Below are 24,230 nucleotides of genomic sequence, written 5' to 3'. Positions count from 1 at the left end.
GCTACATTTATATAACTGGAACCTCAGGCTGCTAGAGTTGTACTCATTAAAAAAAAAATTCAAGCCCTGGCTGGCATAGCTCAGTGGATTGAGCGTGGGCTGGGAACCAAAGTGTCCCAGGTTCGATTCCCAGCCAGGGTATATTCCTGGGTTGCAGGACATAACCCCCAGCAACCACACATTGATGTTTCTCTCTCTCTCTCTCTCTCTCTTCCCCTTCCTTCCCTCCCTAAAAATAAAATAAATAAATAAAATCTTAAAAAAAAACAATGCTGATATTTAAAAAAAAATTCAGCTACCTTTGCTCTTGACAGAAGGCTCCACTGCAATATCCTAAACATTGTTATGTGTGTGCATCTCGCCATGAAGAGAATGGCCTTGAAGTGCAGAATGAGGAGAGGGCAGTGCCACTGGGAGGAGCAGCATGCTACGGTTTCAGGGAACATCAGCAGCACAGCACTGGATTCTGTGCACCAGGATCAAGGTCATTGTTGTCTGAAGGGGGATGGATGGGGAGGATATCCAGCTCATCTACTTTCGGAGCTGGGTGCACGACTACCAGCCGTTCCCGGGGAATGTCAGGCAGCTGCCGCAAGGCTGGTGATAGATTTACTCTTCACACACTGAAAGGCTACATGCAACTCTTTCCTTCTTCCTTCTCCCAGCACATGCGAATCAAGGGTCTCTGGACAATACATAGTTGTACATCACTTCTGGGGGGCCCCCAGACCTTCTCTTTGCTTTTCTTTATAGGCAGGATAACCTCCTGTTCTGAATCTAATCTTCTTAAGACCCCTCTCTTTTAAAACTGGTTTGACCATATCTCTGTTTTCAATGTACTGGCACTTGAAAAATCTATATAACTTGTGCTATAAATAATTTGTGAATACTCTTCTCCCAGCTAGGGTGGATACTCTTTATCTCAATCAACCACACCATCATCCGTAAGCACTGCTATGTGGCATTCTCGTTCCCCCCTCTGGGCACTAGCTCCCGTGAGAGGCAGAATCATTTCTAGGTAGCATCCAAATGGTCTACGAGCACCATCATTTGATAGCTCCTGCATCAGAGCATTAGGATCTCTACATTTATTACTATATTCAAAACAGACACAAAGAGAGTCACAGGCTTCTCTCAGCTCAGGAGCAGGCAAGCCACCAGGGCATCAGGTGACTCCTATTTTAGAGTGATCCAGAATAGCTGGAGCCAATTCCCTCTGCCACCTCATACTCTCCCTTCTCATGGGGATGTGTCAAGCTATGTTCTCTGCTAGATCCAAACATCCTGCCCAACACTGTATTTGGCTGTGCAATAGAAATGGGTGGGTCCACGACACATCTAGTGGTACCGCCATTAGTGTCACTCATTCTGACATTCTTACATTCCGAGCTCCTTCTTTTGCATTTTCATATACAAACACCGCCTTCCCAGACATCTTACAGCTACGGTCTGAACTTGACTGACTAATGTATCTGCTGTTGTTCCCAGCACCGCTACTGGGACCATTGGAGATGCTTTTGGTGGAAGAAGACTGTTCGGACAAGAGAAACTGGGATCTTTTTCTCCTTCAACATGGTTGCTGTTGTGTTGGAGAAATAAAATTTCTAATACTAGGAGTGAGCTCAGATTCTGTTCTTTCATGGGATGAATCTCGTGATCCGTCACTTGACCTTCGTCTATCTCTTGATGTCTGTGTCTTGATCTTTTTATGCCCCCCACCAGCACCCTGTAGACTCATTTTGGTGTGGGCAACAACTCCTTCAGCACCAAAGGGGGGCGTACTGTAGTGCCCCATTGGGTGTCCATGGAGAGCCGAATCCAAAGCTGGGGTGACCAACACCTCTGCCTCCTCCTCAGCCGAACCCCTCCAGAGGTGTCTGTGGTGGCGGCCACTCAGGTGGCCTCAGCTACCAGTATTTTAATATTTTTAAAGTGTTAACTTGTTTTGGTTTGAGGTTTATAATTCAATGCAAACATCACTTTATTCTAATAAATTCCATCTGTTTTTTAATTTAATTAAAAGCAGCTAACATCACAAAAATAAATTCAAGGTGGATAAAAGATTTAAATATAAGTCGTGACACCATTAAAGTCCTAGAGGAAAAACATAGGCAGGAAAATCTCAGATATTTCATGCAGTAATATTTTCACTGATATGTCCCCTAGAGCAAGGGATATAAAGGAAAGAATAAACAAATGGGATCTCATCAAAATAAAAAGCTTTTGCATGGCTAAAAAAGACAGTATTAAAATAAAAAGAGAACCAACCATATGGGAAAATGTATTTGCCAATGATACCTCAGACAAGGGTTTAATCGCCAAAATATATAAAGAACTCACATGGCTCCACTCGAACAAGACAAGCAACCCAATTAAAAAAATGGACAAAGGACTTGAACAGACAGTTCTCCAAGGAGGACATACAGAGGGTCCAGAGCCACATGGAAAGATGCTCAGTATCGCTAGCCGTCAGAGAGATGCAAATTAAAACCACAATGAGATTCCACCTTACACCCATCAGAATGGCCATCATAAACAAAGCAACAAACAAGTGTTGGAGAGGTTGTGGAGAAAAGGGCACCCTGGTGCACTGCTGGTGGGAAGGCAGGCTGGTGCAGCCGCTGTGGAAAACGGTATGGAACTTCCTCAGAAAACTAAAAATGGATCTGCCTTTTGACCCAATAATTCCACTGCTAGGATTATATCCTAAGAACCCTGAAACACCAATCCAGAAGAACCTATGCACCCCAATGTTCATAGCAGCACAATTCACAATAGCCAAGTGTTGGAAGCAACCTAGGTGCCCATCAGTAAATGAATGGATCAAAAAACTATGGTACAATTACACAGTGGAATTCTATGCACCAGAAAGAAAGGAGCTCCTACACTTTGTGAAAGCATGGATGGAACTGGAGAGCATTATGCTAAGTGAAATAAGCCAGGTGGTGAGGGACAAATACCATTGATCTCACCTGTAACAGGAATCTAATCAACAAAACAAACAAACAAGCAAAATATAACCAAAGACACTGAAATTAAGAACAGACTGACAGAGACCAGAGGGGAGAGGGGAGGGAATTTCAGGGGAAAAGGGTGAAGGGTTTGCAGCAACAAGTATAAAGGACACATGAACAATAACAAGGTGGGGGTGGAAAGAGGAGGGAGGTGGAGAGGGCTGGGGCAGTGGGCTGGGATGGGGGAAAAAGGCAGAAAAATATACTTGAACAACAATTAAAATTTTAAAAAAATTTAATTAAAGAAAAGCAACTAACATTTACTGAGGACCTATTGTGTACAGTCTTAGGACTAAAAATACAAAATTGGCATACCCCTTGCTCTGTAAGAATTTAACATTTGTTGGCAAATACAGACATCTTAGAGACTGAAATTATCATCAGAGCAGAGCCTTATATATTTGGTTCCATCTGTAAGAGTGGTCATAACTTTCAGTAATGACAATTACAAAACAATTAATTTTATTGATCTTTGACTCAAAGTACAAAATTAAAACATTATATAAAATTATACATAACTCAAGGTCTTTTATAATTAGTTAGAAATACTCTGCATGCTCAAATCTTCTAATATGATTATGTTTACTTTGTGTGTTTACTTGCTTGCTTGCTTTTTTTCTATTTCATGTAATCCACCCCACCAGGTGTGTCTTGTCATTGAGTAAGAGGGTAGGATGTTGAACCTGGGACACAATAGAATTTTTCTGTCAATGGAAGATTATCTAGGTTGTAAGCAAACGTGTGTATTTTTCTGAACCTAGCTAGAGGAAAAAAAAATAAAAATGAAGCAACTCACTGTAATGTAAACTGAGATACACTGAGGGAAAAAGTGAGGTTCGAGTTTTCTGATTCCATGATGTAATTATCCACCAGAAATATGTGGGTCATTTTTGACCACAGAAACTCCAAGGCCGCTTATACTCTTTCTAACACAAGGTATTTGTTTTGTCTTCTAGATAATTCCAGTTTCCTTGTGCAAATTATTCTCCCCCTCCTTAGCCCTCAGTCCCCTGTATATACCGCTCCTCCAGCCCTGACGCCAGGTCACCTACCACAGCCCCTCATCCCCGTGGTTCCACCTCAACCTCGTCATTTCCGACTGCGGTGACTGTTCCAAATCTTCAGTCTGTGCACTCCCCACTTCGACCAGCACCTCCTTTCTTCCCAGCGTCCTCGGTCTAGTATTCCAGCTCCCCACTAGTCCCTGTGCAGCACCATGACCTACGTACGGTCCATTGATCCTACTCCCGCTCTTCTTTACCTGCGAGTGCTCAGCAGCCACAGTCGTTATTTTCTCTATACCCCGAATTTCCTGGCCTCTTTCTTTTATCATTTTGTTACATTGATCTGAAAAATGAAGGTGAAGGATGTTGAGGATTTATAATATACGTCATTGGCACAGAGAGCTAGGAAAACACAAGTCTACCGTCCCAGCATGCGGAGAAGTGAGTGACTCAATTCTCATTTTATTGAGAGAAAACTGATTCTCAAGGGATTAAGTGACTTGCTCAATGAGGTGGTTAATTTCACATACTGACTTGACTGAGCTAATAAGGGATGCCTGAGAGCTGAAAAACATTATTTCTGGGTGGGTCTGTAAGGGTGTTTCTGGAAAAGATTAGCATTTGAGTGGTAGACTGAGTGAAGATTACCTTCGGGTGTGCAGGTGGGCATCACCTAATCCGCTGAGGGCCTCAATAAAACAAAAAGGCAGAACAAGTGTGAATTTATTTCTTGCTTGTGCTGGAACATCTATTTTTTCCTACCCCAAGACACTGGCCTGCCCGGTTCTGGGGTCTTTGGATCTGAACTGGAATTACACGACCACCTCCCCTGGGCCTCCAGCTTGCGGACATCAAATTGTGAGACTTCTCAGCCTCCATGATCATGTGAGCCAATCCCTCATCATAAATCTCTTTCTATATATCTGTATCTATATGTCTATATCTATACCAGTTATATCTATATCTACATATCTATCTGTATATCTACCTATATATATCTATCTATATATCTATCTGTATCTATATCTATATATCTATCTATATCTATATCTATTTCTACATCTATCTATCTATATCGATCTATATAGATATATTTTATTCATTTTGTTTCTTTGCAGAACTGTGATACACCCAATATCAAAACAAATAAGGCACAGAGTCATAATTTAAAATCCAGCTTCCTCAAGGAGACAAAACTTGGTGGAAAGACTACCACTTTAGGAATCTAGAAACCCCTACATTGCAGTTCAAAAACAGACTCTATGAATTAGTTTAACAGATTAAAAGCACTTAGAAAACTAACTGGAAGCTAATAAGTACTATGTAGATGTTAATTCTGTTGAAATTATTACAGGTAATGTATTTTCACCTATTTGTTTATCCAAATAGAAGACAGATTCAACATTTGGGCTTTAAAAATGATTGTGTTAGGGTCTCCGAATTCAAAACAGATCACCACATAGTGAGAATGACTGATGAGCAATTACAGAGGGGGAGGGAGAGAACAGGGGAAAGCAGGGGAAGGGCCAAGTCAAGGATCATGTATATAAAGGACCCACGGACAAGGACAACGGGAGAGGAGGATTGAATGGGGGGCAGCATGGGCAGGGCAGGAGAGAGCAATGGGGGAAAATCAGGACAACTCTAATTGAATAGCAATGACAAAATTAAAAAAATAACACTGGTAAGTATGCAAATATGATGGAAACAAAGGCTAAGAGGGGTACCCAACCCAACCAGGGGTAGAGGGCGAGCCACAGTCAGGGAAGTTCTCAAGAAAACCTAGCAGAGTACCAGGCACAATGCAAGGAACCAATAAACAATAAATAAGCAGTTTTTCTTTTTGTGGATTTTTAAGCTTATTGCACTTTTGTTTAAATCTAGCTACAAATCTCATTGTTCATTCTTAGACTAGGCCAACAAAATTTACCCTATACTGTTGTTCTTTATATGCACTTTCGACAGAAAATGGGGAAGGGGGTAAAGGACAAGAGGAAAAAGTCGAGAAAGGCAGGGTAGAGAGTAATCCAGTCAGCATCCGCTAGACGCACGCTGTGTAATTCAGAGTTCCTTTGAAGTAAAAACTCAGATAAACAAACTAAATATTAAAAGGGATGAGTAGGTTTGAGATTTATTACAGGGATATGGAAATTTCTTAGAATCCAAGTACTGAAGTAAAGTATTTCCAGACTTAAAACAAAGAAAATTTTAAAAACATAGTAATAATGCCCTGGCTGTTGTGGTTCAGTGGTTGAGTGCCAGCTTGAGAATCAAAGCGTCTCTGGTTCAATTCTCAGTCTAGGGCACATGCCTGGGTTGCAGGGCCTGTGCGCCCCTGGTAGGGGGTGCACGAGAGGCAACCACACATTAATGTTTCTCTCCCTCTCTTTCTCTCTCTTTTGCTCTCTCTAAAAAAAAGTAAATAAATAAAATCTTAAAAAACAAAAACAAAAAAACCACAGTAATGTGTCAACTGAAGCTGCCACTCCCTTCACCTCTGAGGGCCACGTGGTCCCTTCCGTATCAGCTGTCCAACTCATCCCTCTCCCCGACAGCTGCCTCAACTCATTCTATTGCCTTGTTAAAGGCAATGCATTACCAACAACTACAACTCTATGTACTGAACTCTCAGTCTTAGGACCAGCCATTTAATGACTATTGTATCAATATCTCTAAGCTAAATTTCTCAAGGGGAAAATTCTCACATTTCTAGTAAAATCCTGGGATATTGATAAAATAGCAAACCAAGAAGTGTCTTTGCCCACAAAGAACTCAATGTTCGTTGGGAAAGAGTTGCCCAATAAATTATTCATTCATATGAACTTCTTCTTTCTTTCCATAAGTATTTGCTGACCATCTGCTGTTAATCTAGCACTGCGTGAATGCACAGGATACCGTCATACACAGAAACAGTCTCTGTTCTTGGAGAAGTGCTGAGGTTGACTGTTTAGAGGAGGGTGAGACTTTAGTCAAGGAATCACGCAAACTTGAATAGGTAAATACAGAACACGTTGTAAAGGAGAAGTTCATAGCACTGTACAGCACCTAATGCACTTGCCCTTGTCGAGGAAGTCAGAAAATTTTTATTGAACATGGAGCAATTGAGCTGAAATACAGGTGCACAGGAGGAACCCGACAAGGAGAGGAAGAACATTGCATGTAGCAGAAAAAAACAGTCTGCAAAATCCCTGCAGCAGGAGAAAGGGGGTTCAACCAAAGAAATACAAAAACCCACTGGGACTGGTCCCCAGGGTGTAAGCTTGTGAGAAGCAAAGTTATGGCTCAGCCAGGTGTAGCCCGTTCCACTCTGTAGACCAGGAAGAATAACTGTAACATTTGATGTTTTTCAGGTGTAAGTTAACAGTGGTATCATCCAATGTATGCTTTGAAAACACAGCTCTGGCTGCAGTACTGAGAAGGGATTAGAAGGCATTGGAGGTGCGAGGGTTAAATTCGATGCATTAACTCGGCTAGGATATGTGTCCAGTTACTTAAATACTAGTCTAGGCACTGCTATGAGGGTATTTTGTGGATGTAGTTAACATCTAATATCTGCTGATTTAAAGTAAAGGAGGTTACCCTCCACTATGTGCGTGGGTCTCCTCTCATCATTAGAAGAACTTAAGAGAAGAAACTGAGGTTTCCTAGAAAGTAATGACTTCATCCTCAAGACTTTTACATAGAACTGCTGCCTAAGTTTCTATCTACCCTGATGGTCTTCCCTACAGATTTCAGCCTCAGGACTTAACATCAACGCTGCTTGAGTCTCCAGCCTGCCACTGGACTTCCCTCTGGATTTCAGACTTGCCAACCCCCACAGCTGTGAGAGCCAATTCCTCAAAATAAGTGCATACACCTTCATATACATGTGCACATATTTCACTGGAGAATCCCGACAACTATGACTGATATGAGGGACAACGAACAATTTCATACTCAAACCAGCAAGGGTTTATTGTAAGTTGGATATCCTTGGTGAGAGATATTAAGAAAAATTGCCAAATTTCAGACAAATTTAGTAAGTGAAGTCAACAGAATTTGGTGATGAACTGGATGTGGAAGAAACTTGGGAATGAGTGGGTTAAGGCAAAACAAGGATTTCTAGTTGACCCTAATTGGATTAGACTGACTCGGGTCAAAATGAGTTCTGCCTGACTGTAAAGATTCCTCCAAGACTCTCTGGAGAAGAAGAGCTGGAGACAAGATGGTAGGCTGTATCTGTCTGCAACCCAGAGAAGAAGTATGGGCTGGAGATCCTTGCGTGCACCTAAACACAACCAATGACAGACACATTGTGTGTGAGCAGCAACCTGGGCAGGGAACAGAGAGGGAGAAATAAAGACGCCCAGGGTCCAACTGAGACTCTTTTCAACACTGACAGGTCTTGGGTCCAGTGCCACCCCTGGTTTAAATAGGGCACATCCACACAAAGAAAGAGAGAAAGAGAGAAAGAGAGAAAGAAAGAAAGAAAGAAAGAAAGAAAGAAAGAAAGAAAGAAAGAAAGAAAGAGAAAGAAAGAAAAAGAAAGAAAGCAAACCCAGGTCTCTTTCCCAAATTTCATGCTTAAATTAGGGAAGTTTTAGCTAAAAGAGTGAAAACTGAGCTTGTGAGGCAAACTTGTCCACACTGACCAACTTAATCACATTTTTAATTGTTTACAGTTGTAAGTATGCAAAACAGCTTATTCTTGTATTAATTACTATTTGTTAGTTTTGCATTATTTTCCATCTGAACAACTGTAACCCTACTTTTGCCCCACCTTGCATATTGCTCTCCCTAAGGATACTTCAGATGTCAAAGTAGACTCAATGGCTTCCTCTTCCACGAAGCCCTCCTAATCACTCCTCACTCTCTTACTTGAAAGTGCACCCCTTGAGCATATCTCTACAAGAACAGCGGACAGTTTCCTCCCTGCCTGTCCCAGCAGATTTTTTGACCCATGAGGACAGTAACTATAGCATTCATGTCAGTAGCCCCACTATTCACCTGGCATTTACTAGATGCTCGAAAACCAGTACGACACCAATAAGCACAAGAAATCTCAGCAGCGGGTCACGTATTTCACCACAGCTATTATCACTAGTTCCACCGAAGTACAAACATTGCAGCAGCCCTGAAATCCCACTTCCAAGCCAACCTTCTAAAAGACATTTTGGACAAAATACAAAGGGACATAAACCTACATTCCACCTGTGTACTTTTCATCCTAAATGTGTTTTCATGAATAATAACATTTTAATCAGTATTTTGTGGGTCCTTCCAAAAAAAATTCCTTTGCTTCTGATTTCAGCGATCCATTGCTTATACAATAAAAAACCTCGTTTGATGGCTCAGTTATCGGAAGGACAGAACTCAGGAGTTTGGCAATGACTGTAGAAAGGAAGGGGCACTCCAGGCACTATGTCAACTTATCACTGTCCGAGGAGAGAGGGGGATGTGAAGGCTTTCATTCTGCGCATGGCCACTGAGGTCAGCAGTAAACATTTTACAGAAACGCCCCAAAGTGACCCCCTCTAACAACCCTCCCTAAATCTGTCAGGTCCTGTGCGTTCAAAACAAGAATTGTGCGTTCCACAGGTCTCCTCAAGGTTATTGACTATCCTCTTTGGTAAGTGCATCGATAGCTTTAAAAATACAAATCGAGAGAAAACTGCAAGATGCATTTTCTAATAAAAACAAATTAAACAGCTTCTTCATTGTTTTTTGTTGTTGTTTTGTTTTGCATTTTGGCTCTTTGTTTTTTTAAGACAGAGTCAGCTTTGATGTGATGGGGCACTGAACGTGTCAGGCAGAATGTTATCAAAAGAAGTAGTTTAAAACTGCTCCTGGGGGAATATATATTTTGATGTCTGACTGTCCTTGCCTTACACGAAAGTATTTGGTTAGACAAAAATCTACTTTGACCCAGAAATGGTAGGCACACACAACTAATGTAAAAACAACAAATCTAGACCTTGGAATAGGGGACTCTGAACCCTTCGATTAAAGTCAGTTCAAACAAACTGACTATGGATTGCTTTGTAAAGAAACTCCAATTTGTGAACTAGCAATACAATTGTTTCACTAAGTCCTCTGAGAACATGGCAAAACTGGAAGTTGAATCTCCAGTATTCTTTCGGTCCCTGGAAGACCACTAAATCCATTGCTGTGGCAAAAACAGCTGTCCTCATTGCCTGACTAAAATTTTTAAGCAATTAACTCAATCACTCTCTCTCTCTCTCTCTCTCTCTCTCTCTCTCTCTCTCTGTCTCTCTCTCTCCCCCCTACCCCCCCCCCAAACAAAGCAATAGACAAGGAAATGAAAGCAAAATAATTCTTGGTTGAGCCCTGAGATAATTGGCTACCCAGGGCTATCTTTTCCCCATATTTCTGTTTTGCCTGAAGCTAACTCCAACTATGAGTAAGGACCCCCGTGCACGGTAAAGAAACCCAGTCCTTTCTGATTATAATCAAACACCACATTCCATATGTAAGACTCTAGCAACCACTAGATAACAAATGTGCCCTTTCAGTGAGTGAGACGTGCACAGCCCAGGCCAGCTTCCTATCTGACTTGCTATCTGTAGATACGTATGATGTAGGTGCCTTAAACTCAGCAGCCTCCGTGGGCTCTGTGCAGGGACCTGGGAGCTGGGGCCATTTGACCAAAAGAAAAATGCTGCACAAAGAACTTTTCTACCTCTTGCTTTCTGTTCTCTTGTTCCTCGAATTCCTATAGGCTCCTGCACAGCCTGGAGGCATTTGTCTGAAAGGTGGAGGCAGAGTCTCAGGAGGGACAAGCAGTGAAACAAACTACCCCTGTGCCAGGAGGGCTCCAGGAGGGCTCCAGGAGGAAATTAGGGAACTAACTGCAGGCCGGAGGGAGCTGCAGAAGAAGGGAGCTCCCAGCGCTGTGCACAGTCACGTGATAACCTCCCGCAGGCAGACCACCAGAGAGCAAACAGAAGCACGGGAGATGGTGAGTGAGTGAGTGAGGGGACCAGGAGGAATAAGGGAAGAGGTGGGCTATGGGTACAGGAGAGGCGGCTGGGGCTGGGGTCCCAGTCATTGCATTTCTCTCTAAAGAATGCACATCGAGGAAAAGGGGCCAGTGTTCAGGATGAAGAATCCCCCTCCACGTTTGCCCATTCTGTGTTTTGGTTTTGCATGTATTTTATGTCTCAACACAATGGACAGGGCCAGCCAGCCCACCTGTATCCTGATACATCATGCACTTCACTTAGGATAAACTGGGACAGCTTCCTCCCAGAATACTGCAAGCCCAAGACATTTCCATTTGACAAAGGTCCTGATATACTATGAAATGAAGAAGTACACAATAAAGTTATGAAAATGGGACCCTATTTTCAATGCCCGCTTTTAAAAATTGAAGGCATAACATGAGCGCCTCTTCCAGTATCATCTAAGCAGACACGGATTGGGAGTGTATATGCAACTTGACTAGCAAACAATGCCCAAGTAGAGAAAAGGAGATTTGTGCAAATTAGGACACCTCCTTCCAGCCCTCCCTAGCACACTGGGCGCACCAAGAGAGGCACTGAGTCTGGCCACCAGGAAAGCCTGCCCAGCTGAGTCAGAGATAGGCCCTGTGGGGGTAGGTGGGGTGGGAATCATCCCAGGTCCCCAGGTGATGGCTTGGTGAGGCATAGCCCTCTGATCCTGCCCAACGTCAGGGCGAACCTGGCTCTGGGAGCTGCTTGTTACCCTCCACCTGAGCAAGTCACTTTGCAGTCACCTTGCACCTCACAACGCAGGGGTCCCTGCTGGGGAGCACTGTTTGCACCAGGGGAACCTGAAAACCATCCCCGATTGTTGCCTTTCAGCCTGCAGAGTTGAATTCATTACAACAAGGCCTGCTCAGAAATGTAAATGCTCCCTCTATCAGTGCCACAAAGGGGATACGAAAAATGGTGACACCTGGCTTTATTGATCTGGGTCCCAGGTATGTGCTGACAGACGCTGGCGATCGCTGGCTGCCTGCAGCAAAGGCGAGCTCTGGAGACCAACAGCATGGGTAACAAATCCCACACCCTCCCTTGGTATTTGTAGTCCATCATTCCGTGTCTCGTTTTCTCGTCTGTAAATGAGATAATTGCAGCACTCACTGATCAGGGTCACCAGGGGAATGAAAAGAAAGTTCATGTGAAGGAATCTAGGGGAGTGCCGGGGACCTAGTGAGCAGTTACGGGGAGTCAGCTACTGTGGCGACATGTCCACTCCTCACCGCGACTTCCTGCAGTATCTGCTTATATTCCATCTTAAGAATTTAACTGAGACTTGGGTCCGTTAAGGAAGGTGTCTATGTTGTGGGATGCCCAGAAAAGCAGGCAGAGGCTCAAACGCATCTGTCAGATCTGAATGTCTGCTACACGGACTATCACCTATTCTCCCGCACTGTGGACAGGCACCCTCACAGAAAATGCTGGAATGACTGCAAAAACTGATGTAAAAAGAAACGCGGCATTTTTCACTTTTTTTAGAATGCAGGAATACAGCAAGCTGAGAAGTTGATTTTGCTTTCTTTCCATCAGCTCCCCTTCCGTCTCCTCTATCTCTTACCCTTCTCTCTTTGGCCTCTTTCTCTAATGATAAAATGATCAGACATAACACAAAATGCAAATTATGTATCATTGCCTTAAATTGTTCCAGTTCATTTAGCTCACCATGAGCATTCATTACAGCTAATTATTGTAACAGATTTTTATTATTCATAATTATTTTTCATGTTGCCATGATCATAAATTTTAAAAATTCTGGTCATCATGAGTCACCATGCATGCTTGTCAGGGATTTTTTCTTTCTACTTTTTTCCTTACAGAACACTCAGATGCTCATTATCATCAATATGCTTGTAGGTTGTTCTTATTCACACCCAATAAAGCTCTGCTGGGGTATGCAGAGTGACTTGGGAAATGCAGCCCTTCTCAGACCTAATGACAAACTGACGCTCCGCTTCATATTAGAAAATCAAATTAGCCACCTCTGATTACATGTACGGCAGACTTCACGGTGCTGACTGTGTCGGGTCTGTGACTCCGGGCAGGGAGAGACGTTTCCTTCCCTAGTCCCTGTGCAGAAACTACATATTTTTAGAAGATCATTCTCCCAAACTGGTGCACTAGGCAAATGCAAGCATTTCCTGGGAATGAGAAAATGATGAGCAAAATCTCTCACCCTCCAGGGGAGGGTGTTTACAGGATCAGCCATCAGAATCACAACTCAGTGAGTGCAAATCTCAGGTCACGTGAAACAAATCTTACTTTGCTATGTTCTTTAGATCAACTTGGTTTTGGTTAAGTAAGGCATTCCTGGACTAGGTCATGGGAATTTCAGCTCTTCTTGGTGCATTCTTGCAGAGCCAATGGCACTTGAAGGGTAAATTCTACCCCTTGAGGTTGGGCTAAGAGCAGGGTCTTGCTCAATGCTGAGGCATCAGGCAAGCATCTTTGGTGACCTATCACCAACAGTTTGGTTCCTCTGCCATGTCTGGTGCAGAAATCCTTGATTTAGCTGGGCGTCCTGGACAGAAGACCCATCCTTGCCACGCCCCCGTGGGCCGTTTCTCCCAGGTGCTACCACCTCCTCAGGTGTTGTCTTAAGGGGTACAAGTCCCTACCTTCAGCTAGACCTGCAGCATGCACTTCGCGGCGTGCAGGCATCCACGGACTGAGAGGTGATCTCTTCCCTGTATTCGCACTTCAGGAAATCCCTCCTGCTGCAGGTCATTGACCTAAATGTTCATGGTTCCTAAATGTGGAATCACAAGTTCTGAGCTACTCTCTGAGCTTCAGCCTCTTTACTTTCTCAATATCTCTTCCTATGCATCAAATTAACATTCACAACTTTGTATGCCTAAACAAAAACACTGCTTTTCTTCCCAAAATCTGAACCTTTACAGTGCCCACACTTCAGTAAATCACACCCCATCCACTCACTCACTCACTCACTCACTTAGGCCTGAAAGCCATCCCCGGTCCCTTTCTTTCCCAGTGCTCAGCAGCCTCTCAGCCAGCCCTCCGATCACTGTCTCCAGGCTGTGGCCTGCATCTGACTACTTCCGACCATCTGTCACCGTAGAACCATCGCCCAAGCTCCATCATCTAACACCTGGACATCTCACACCTCGTCTCTCAGCCATGACTCGTGCTCATACTCCCTCCCCTCTGCAAGGCAGATCAATCTTTCTAAAACCTACATCAGATGATGTCACACACTGGCTTCCAACCCTCCAGTTACTTGTCATTGAACGGAGCCTCCAAACAGTCCTGTCTTACAAGACCATACGCAACCTGGCCGCTGGCTTCCTTGTCTACTACCTCATGCCTTCGCTTCCGCCCCCTCACCTGCAAGGCTCCAGCCACGGAAGCCTTCTTCACCTCCTTAAATAAAGTTTATTCATTGGGCTGTCACTGTTTATTGGTCCAGGTGTCATCACAGAACCCTCTACAGGTAGTTTTTTTTTTTCCATTTAATCCTCACAACAGCTTTGAAATCAGGTAGCAGTATTATTGCTGTTTGAGAAATGGAAAAATAAAATGAATGCTTAGAAAACAAATGGTATTTCCTGACAGATCAGGGTGAGAGGAACAGGAGAAGGGAAGGAATTTGAACACCGTTGGTCCGGAAGCACCCTGACATGAGTGCTTCGGGGTCAGGCACTCTCGGGTGGGTGTGTTTGCTGCATTGCAAAGCTTCCTGTTACACGTGGTCGGTTGTCCTGCCCGCATTGGTGTCATCACAGATACTCCTCTTCCACGCAGCCAATTAGAAATTACTGGCAGCCAGATCAATCAGTAAAATGGTCAGCTAAAGTGATGTGGAACCGAATGACTAAGCGTGCACTAGTTTTTCTCCCCCTTTTTCTTCTCTGAATTGACAGGTCACATCAGTCAGAGGAAACTGCTAGGCCTGAGGAAACAAAGCCTAAATTGTTTCTCTGTGCTCTTTCCAAGGAAAAGTTAAAAATCACCTACCACAAAACTCACTGCCACTTCTGCTGCATTGCTGAAGTCGAATGCAAGACAGGCAGGAAGAAGGCAGCTTTATGAAGCAAATAATTCATTAGAGTTTACACTGCACCAGACACTTTACTTAATACTAAGTAGCTTAATCCTCTTAATGATCCTTGAGGCATGTTATTAACCCCATTTTACAGATGAAGAAACTGATTGACAAAAAAGTTAAGTCACTGAGAGCAAAGTGGACATCTAGTGGGTGCTGGGGCTAGAATCACTCAGGACCATCCAGCTCTCAGGCACTCTTTAACCTCAGACCCACTGCCATCAGGTCACGCAGCTCAGCTCCCAGTGGCCCCTTCGGACATTGCACCGTCTGGAACCACCAACCAGCTGGAAGTCCTGCAGTCCAGTGGTGGCCCAGACAATGAGATGATTTTGCAGAAGAGTTTTTTCCAAAGCTATCTGGTAAGATCACAGCTCCTCCTTTGCAGAATCACTCCCTGCTTCTTCAGCAGGCCAGGCTAGCTCAAATGGTGGAAGATAGACGTGGTATTTTATTCATTCTCCTGTTTGGCTATTTTTGCCTCCCTCGATTCAAAATTACCGTGAGCATCACTTGGTAGGAAAGAGCATGGTCCCCAGAGTCCAGCAGAGGTGGATGCGGGTGGTCCATGCTCTTGCGTTTAGAAGCTGCAGCTGCTGCACTTTCTTCATCCACCCATCCATCGAAGGTCACTTGGGTCATTTTCCATCCTGAGTGCTGTGGTTCAGGTTTCAGTGAGCGTGGTGTGCAGATATCTCAAGATACTGGTTTCATTGCCTTTGCATGTACACCCAGAAGTGAGGCTGTGTGTCACGTCACAGTTGGAGTTCTAAATATTTTGAGGAAACTCCACACTGTTTTCCACAGTGGCTGTACCAATTTCCATCCCCACCAACAGCGCACAAGCATTCCTTGTATCCCACCTCCTTGCCAGCATTTATGTCTTATGTCTTTGATGGCAGCCATACTAACAGATGAGAGGTGAAATCTCATTGTGGTTTTGACTTGCAGTTTCCTGATGATCAGTGATGTTGAGTGCCTTTTCATATACCTATTGGCTGTTTGTATGTCTTCTTTGGAAAAAATGTCTATTTTTGGTATGTCCATATGCATATGCACATATGTATGAATAACTTTTAGCCATAAATAAAGAAGAAAATTCTGTCATCGGTAACAGCATGAATAAATCTGGAGAATATTATGCTAAGTGAAATAAGCCAGACAGAGCAACACAAATACTGTATGGAATCACTTACATGTGGAATTGAAAAGGAAAAATTTTAAAGGCTTATTTTATAAAAGCAGAAAATAGGAAAGAATTGAGTGGTAGTTGCCAGGGGCTGAGGAAAGGGGAAAATGAGGAGATGCAGGTCAAATGGTACAAATTTTCAGTTATAAGAAAAATTCTGAGGGTCTAATGTGCAGCAAGATGATTATAGTTAATAACACAATAATGTGTACTTGAAAGTTGCTGTGAGTAGATCTGAAGCATCCTCACCACAAAAAGAAAGAAAAAGAAAAAAAGAAAGAAAGAAAGAAAGAAAGAAAGAAAGAAAGAAAGAAAGAAAGAAAGAAAGAAAGAAAGAAAGAAAACTACGTTAACTACGTGAGGTGCTGGATGCATTATCTTCCTCTAAATAATCATTCTAAAATGTATCTGTATATTGTATCATTATGTTGTACACTTTGACTATCCAGTTATTCCTTAATAAAGCTGCAGATGTCATGAGGACAACACTAGCATTTTTTTTAATCCTCATGCTCTTGATCTATAAAATGGTCATGTATTTGTACTTATAACATTGTGAAGATTAAACAAAATCATGCAGGTAAAAATGCCAAGTACAGTGTCAAACTCTACAGGTATTGATTTTATTAGCAGCCTTTGTTCCAAGCTTGAGAGGAGATGGGGTAGATTAGAGACACCCCTGCTAGTAGGCAGGCAGACATTCCAGGACTGAACACTGGAACTCAGGTCACACGGTCCTTTGGGGACACAGAAAAGAATGAGCACCTTGAGGGAAATAAAGGCAGCAGAAACAGCTGATGAAAATTGAGGCATGCATTTTAGGGTGGGCTTTAATAGTTGAGTCAGAAATAGGGAGTCTTTGATTGGCTGGAGTAGGGGCTGTGGAGAGAACATTAAGCTGGAACTCTCTGATGGGTGGCACCCCTCAGCGGCTGAACAGGATAGGCTTCCGCTGTGCTAGGCTCTCATCGCGGGGGTGTTAAGGAGAAGTTGGCTAGCCATCTCTTGAAAACCAAACACACAAACAAGTGGGGAGATGTGTCTCTCTTTGCATGCTTGCTTCTCACCTGTGATGTTATTTAGCACAGATCGCTTAGCCACTTTGAGGGTCAAGCGTCTCTGCAGAAATAAAAAACAGGATTGCACACTCAAGAGGAGTCATTGAACATCTTGTGTAATTGCAAATGTGGAGGATTTTAAAAGAGTCACCTATTCATTCCACAACTACTTAGTGAATGTCTACTGCATACCAGAAACCATCTGGGTGTCATGGTACAATGGGGAACACAACACCAGCCATGCACTCATGGAGCTTACGTTCTAGTGACGAGAGGTAAAGACAATAAGTACAAAATTATGTGCATATGTGATGCTTTGTGGTAATCAGTGCCCCGTGCACGATAAAGCAGATAGAGGAGGGGGAACACAGTGGGACTGCTGCTTTATGTGAGGTGAGCAGGGAAGGTGTCCGCCAATCATGAAGTCACAAGCCAGAGAAGAACATCCAGATACCTAGGAGTCAACAAGACAGAGTGAACCCTAGGAGCTACACGAAAGTGATGGGGTAAACAGGAAACAATGACCCATCTTTTAAATGTTGCTGGGACATGAAATAACAATAAATAGAGACATTGAAACTAAGAACAAACTGACAGTAAACAGAGGGGAGATGGGAGGGGATAATGGGGGGATGGGGGAAGGGTTTTCAGGAACATGTATACAGGACACATGGATGAAAGCAAAGAGGGGTAGGATCCAGGGTGGGAAGTGGGGATGGCTGGGGGGAGGGGTGGGGGAAATGGAGACAACTGTACTTGAACAACAATAAAAAATGTGGGGAAAAAAGGAAGACAAATACCATATGATCTCACATATAAGTGGAAATTAATCAACAAAATAAACAAGCAAGCAAAATAGAACCAGAGCCACTGACATAAAGAACAAACTGACAGTAACCAGAGTGGAGGGTGGAGAGGGACAGTGGGGAGACATAGGGGAAGGGTCATCAAGGAACGTGTCTAAAGGACACACGGACAAAGCCAAAGGGGGTAGGTTCAAGGGTGGGAGGCAGACATGGGTGGGGTGGGGGGTGTAGTGGGGTGAAAATGGAGACAACTGTACTTGAACACCAAAAAATAAAGTAAAAAATAAAAAGTTTTTAAAAAGGATCAGAGACAGCAAAAAAACAAACAAACATAAATAGTGGAGCTGACGATGAGAAAGTAACTGGTGCAGGTGAACCACAATGAGTTGCTATAGTGGAGGGATGGGGTGGAATCGGATGGGAGTGGCTTCAAGACAGGACGAAGGAGAGAGGAGGCAGATAGTGAGTACAGATAACTCATGCTGTGAGGGGAGCAGAGAGATGGGGCTGTAGTTCCAGAGCAACTGAAGTTGAGGGATCTTCTTCTCTTCTTTCCTTTCTCAAAGAGGGCATCTGTTATAGCATATTTATAGGCTGATATAAACAATCCAGCAAAGAGAAGATGGTTGCTGGAAATTTCCCTTGCGTAGAGGAGATGGGAGGGGACCCGGTGCTCAAGGGTGGCATTGGCCTCAAAGAGAACCATGGATGTTTCCTCCGCCGCACAGGGAGGGAGTGCAGAGTAAAGTGGGCTCACCTCCAGAGAAAAGAGAGGGTCTGATTCTTTCTTCCTGATCCTTTTTGATGTTTTCATACAACAGAGAGCAAGTTTAATAGCAAAGACTTGGCGTGGGGTGCGGAGTGAGCACAGAAGGTTTAGGAAAGTGAGAAGATATAAAATAGTCATCTAGGATTGTGGAAGATTAAACGGTCTAGAGCTGGGTAATCAAACTATAGCCGATGGGCCAAATCCAGCCCACAGCTTGCTTTGTCCACACTCGAGCAGGTGAGGACAGCCACACCTGTTCACACATGTACTGTCTATGGCTGCTTTCCGGGTAGATGACTGAATCGTGACAGAAACCGTATGGCTAGCAAAGCTAAAAACACTTTCTCCCTGGCCCCTTCCAGAAACCATTTGCCAACCCCTAGTCTAGAGAGTTGAGTTGGATTTTGAATCAGTGTTAAGAGTCATCAAGGTCTCAGTCATTAATTCAAAGGAACTGGTAAGTACAGATGTGACTGTGCGTGGAGGTGGTGGCAGGGAGTGGGGACTGAGAAAGGGAAATTCTCTCCAGACACCTTCAACTGTTCAAGGAAAAGAGTGGGAAGGGAAGAGAGTTGGAATTAACCAGGGTGGGTGTTCAGCCAGAAACACACCATAAAGGAAAAGAATAGGAGAGGGTTGAGGAGGGTATAAGGGACTGCATAACGGACCTTGGAATCTATGCTGATCAAGCGAGGTCATGAGGGGAAGAGTGACAGTAAAATGCAGTATCACTGGATCCTAAGTCTTAGTGCGTTTCTGGATTTATTACATTGGGGTATTAAAGGAAATGAGCACTAAAGGCAGGAGAAGAAAGAAGATGCCTGAAATTAAAACTATGGACCAGTTGCCCTTCGGGGTAATGAAAAAGAAAGTGAATCGTTCGAGTGAGGTTAAGTATAAAATAACACAAATGTAATGTTTGCTCTTCAGAAATAATATCCCACACAAATGTTAAGAGTTTATTTCCAATCTCCTAGACCTGAGTTTTGCACACGGTATAGCATTTCAATTTGGGGAGCACATTTGGAAAGCGTGAGCAGAGAAGAGCCACCCGTGTTTGTCTGGTTTCCAAGAGATCAGTGAAATTGCATTAGGAAGAGGAAAAATCAAAACCAGGTAGGAGAAAGTATATGTGCTTTCAATGTATGTCTTACTAATAACTCCATGTCTCCAGGGACAGGGCTCCAACTGAAAGACACTCCCCAGGATTACTGTCCCTGGAATGGCTGAGACGACAGACAGAAAGCAGAAACTGCAGATTTCATTATTTCCCCACACGGTTGATGAAATGAGGCACGGGCTGAGTTATGTGAGGTTTTTCAGGTCTTTCCAAACCAAACACGGCTCGTCAGTTTTCAAAATCATAAAGAATGACCCATCTCCCTACCCTTACCCTTGACCCCACTCACATAGCTTTTTCTTTTTTAATCATTGTGTCTCCTACATCAAACACTTTCAATGGGGAGATGGCTCGTCTTAGCCGACTGTGTCCATGCTCGCCACCCTTCCTGACCCACCTTCAAAGTTATGAATGCATTCCAAACTGATTAAATGGGTCACAGCCTCATGGAGAGGCCAAAGCCAGCTGGTTCTAGTCAATTGTATTCCTTCCAATTGGCAAACGATAAATGGGGTTTTTCTCAGGAGGTTGACTCTGCAGCTAGTGATTGATGACTTGATATTATACTTTTCAGGCTGGGGTAACAATGCACCCCTAACCAGGATCCATGAATCTACCTAGATCTTGGGTTGGCCCATCTGCCTACCAAAAATACTGCATAGGAGTTTATTTCTAAATTCAGTTACATATTCTAGGAGACATTTCACAATTTATTTTCACACACATACACACACACACACAATCTACTGGCTATGAGGAAATAGAAATAAAAAGGAAAATCAGCTGTCCAAAGACATAACAGGTTACTAGGTGAGCAGAAAAATAGATAATAAAAAAAATAAGTTTGATAAATAATAACGTAGAATTACTCAGAAGAAAAGGAAGAGAGGAGCATCTATCTCAGCATAGGACAGGATTTTCAACCTCAGCTATTAACATTTTGGGCTAGATGATCCCTTGTGGCCATTCTATTTATTGTAGAAATTTTAGCGGCATCACTGACCTCTACCCACTAGATACCAACAGCACCCCCCAAACTATAACAACCAAAAATATCTTCTGACATTATCCTTTGTCTTTCAAGGTCTTGAGAGGGAGACACAAATCACTCCCATTTGAGAACCAGTAGACGAGAGCATCAGAAAAGGTACTTGCCAAGATAAGGTTACACCAGAACTGGACCTCAAAGGATAAGTGGTCGTTTCCTCAATAAATAGAATGAAAATATTATTTTTAAAGAAAAGGAAACAGCACATTAAGAGATGGCATATCCAGGGAATTTCTTTTATGTGCCTGCAGTGTAGACAAAGAACAGGGCATACAAGAGGAGACTATGAAGATAGACTGGATCCATATGAATCAAAACATGCATACTTGGAATATCTTTTGGCAGTTCTAAAACAAGGCATGCCATTAAAATCACCTCTGCAGATATTCAAAAATATAGACCTCCGATCTCAGTCTTATTGAGTCAGAATCTCCAAGAGTAGGACACAGGAATGCATGTATTTTAAAAGCTCTTAGTTTAAGGACTTATCGGTCCTGCGCTCCATGTTTGGGTATTGGTTAGAAATGCAGAATTTCATCACAGACCTACAAAATCAGAACCTGCAATGTCACAAGACCCCCAAGTGATTCCTCTACATGTTAAATTAAACAGCACTGCTCCGGGCTAGAGGAAGTCTTTCAGAAACACAGAAGTTAGTATCATTAATGACCATCAGAAATATACGGTAGGCTTAAAAAGCACCATTAAGGAACAAAGGGAATTTACATAAAAACATGTACCAATGAATTATTCTTTTCAAGTCTGTCCCACATGGCAAATCAAAGATTTATTATTAATGTAAAATATGATCAGCTTTCATAAAATTGTATGGGAAAGCAAGGGGAGGGTGAATGTCACCATTGATCATAAAATAACCTCTCATGACCCCAGATCCAATCCTGATGTAAACCTGCATCTCCCTGAATCAAAAACCAATCTCAATATGTTGATGCCAGTGAAAGGCCAAGGGGAATTTATTCAATGCTGAAATAATGAAAGGAAATAGATAGGTATTACTTTTAAGAGTATTTCACATTTATAGTAATTATAGTAATTACTATAGTAATTATAGATTAATATACTTTGATTCTAGGCTGAATTGGAAATTTCCCTTACCTATGAACATGAAGAGACAGCTGACTACAGAAACTGATAATAATTATCATTTGGAGAACATTTGCACATTGCCCAGCATTGTGCTAAAATTTCACATAAGCAGTGGTCTGTCACAGGAATTATTACTCCATTTCATAGATGAAAACACGGAGGTGCTGACTGGGAATGCTGATGGCCTCAGAGCCAATGAGCAGTAGAGTCCGAGTGTAATCAATCCCCCATCGTTTGAATTCCTGCCCCAGGCTCCTGACCACTGTAACTTAAACCTAATTGTAAGAAGATGTGTATCTCGGCCCCAGCCATACCACTCTGCAGATTTAACCATAAGGGGTCTGAGCCAGTCTCTCCAACTCTTAAGACAAAAGCAGTATTACCTGTGGAAGGAACTTAAGTGTCCACCAACAGATGGCTGGATAAAGAAGACCTGGTACTTATGTACAATGGAACACTACTTGGCCATAAAAAAGAATGAAACCCTGCCATTTGTGACAACATGGATGGACCTAGAGGATATTATGCTAAGTGAAATAAGTCAGGCAGAAAAAGACAAATTGTGTATGATTTCACTTATAACTGGAATCTAAAAAAACAATATAAATTAACAGACAAAACAGAAACAAACTCATGGATACAGAGAATAAACTGATGGTCACCAGATGAGAGGGGAGATGGGCAATGAGGGTGAAAGGTATTAAGAAGTACACGTTGCCATTTTTAAGAACAGTCATGGCGGGTGTAAAGCGCAGCATAAGGAATATACGGTAACAACTATGTCTGGTGTCAGATGGGTACCAGGCTCATTGGGGTGATGACTTGGAAAGGAAATACATGTCTAATCACTGTGTTGTATACCGGAAACTAATATAATATTGTACATGAACTTTAATTAAGACATAATTTTTTAAAAAGCAATAATATCTAATCTATCAGGCTTTTATAATTAATGGAGATAAGTCTGAGAAAGAAGCATCATACAATGCAAACCACAATGACGTAAACTTTAGCCAAGATGGCAGAATGTGTTTACTGAGCATCCTGACATCACACTCCTCTTCCATTGTAAACGTGCAAAACACTTTAAAAGACATTAAAAAGAAAATGGATTTGTGATGATAAATATCTCAATCCTAAAAAGGATCCGAAAAAGGAATGGAAGCATGCAGAGGGCAGCAAGGACTCTTACTTATGTTTGTGTTTGGGATTTGAAACAGGAAGAAGGTCCCAGAAGTTCTCATGCACTAGGCGATGTGCACTGAGGACTGAGAGCTGAACAGAACCACGGTCATGGCCATAGTGTGTTAGTTATTCAGTGCAGTAGAGAAACACCGCCTCCCACCAGATATCAGACTGAAACACTCTGGTGCAAACATCCGATGCCCTGCTCGAGGAGTGTGTTGCACTGTCACCACAAAACCTGACCTGATGTGGGAAGAGCAGGGCTAAACAGAGAGGAGGAAGCAACTCCAAATTTGCTAGACATGAATATGAGTGTGTGCATGAAAAAAAAAAAGGAGACAATTTCCAGCCATAGTGACCTCCTGTCAATATGATTGTAGGAGAAAGACTGGCCAGCAGAAACTCCAAGGCCAGGTCAGATCCTCCAAGACCCAGCCCAGTACAATCTCCTCTAAGAGGTCTCCCCTCGGAACCATGCCCCATGAGTGTGGCAGGGTAGCACTGCAGTGACGAGAGCACTCTAACTCTGGAGAAAACCCCTAGGTTTCCGTATCGGCTCTAATGGAGAACCTTGGCGATGTTACTCAAGCAGTGCCTTAGTTTCCATATGCGAGAAATGGACACGAGACTAGCACCAATCACATAGACATGAGGAGATTCTATGAGTTGACTCATATCACAGTGAGAAAAACACTGAGCTCACAGTAAGCACTAAAAAGACAGCTGTTAACTTTGACCTTGCGTAGGGTAGAAAAGATGCAATCATAGAGAATGATGTAATTATTCTGTAGGGGGCATGCTAAGGGGGTGTTGTTAACGCAACTGGGTCTCAAAAGGTTTAGTTCTTAATAAACTTTAAATTACTGTTC

General features: G+C 42.9%; 1 pseudogene; it reads right to left on the bottom strand.

The window, feature by feature from the left end:
* Positions 1-381: 381 nt before the first annotated feature.
* On the bottom strand, positions 382-1,718 carry LOC114491554 (annotated as a pseudogene).
* Positions 1,719-24,230: the final 22,512 nt, after the last annotated feature.

The sequence above is a fragment of the Phyllostomus discolor genome, chromosome 1, assembly GCF_004126475.2.
Source record: "Phyllostomus discolor isolate MPI-MPIP mPhyDis1 chromosome 1, mPhyDis1.pri.v3, whole genome shotgun sequence".
Classification (NCBI taxonomy): Eukaryota; Metazoa; Chordata; class Mammalia; order Chiroptera; family Phyllostomidae; genus Phyllostomus; species Phyllostomus discolor.
Note: the sequence above shows the minus strand (reverse complement) of the source record. Positions and strands in the feature narration are given on the sequence as shown.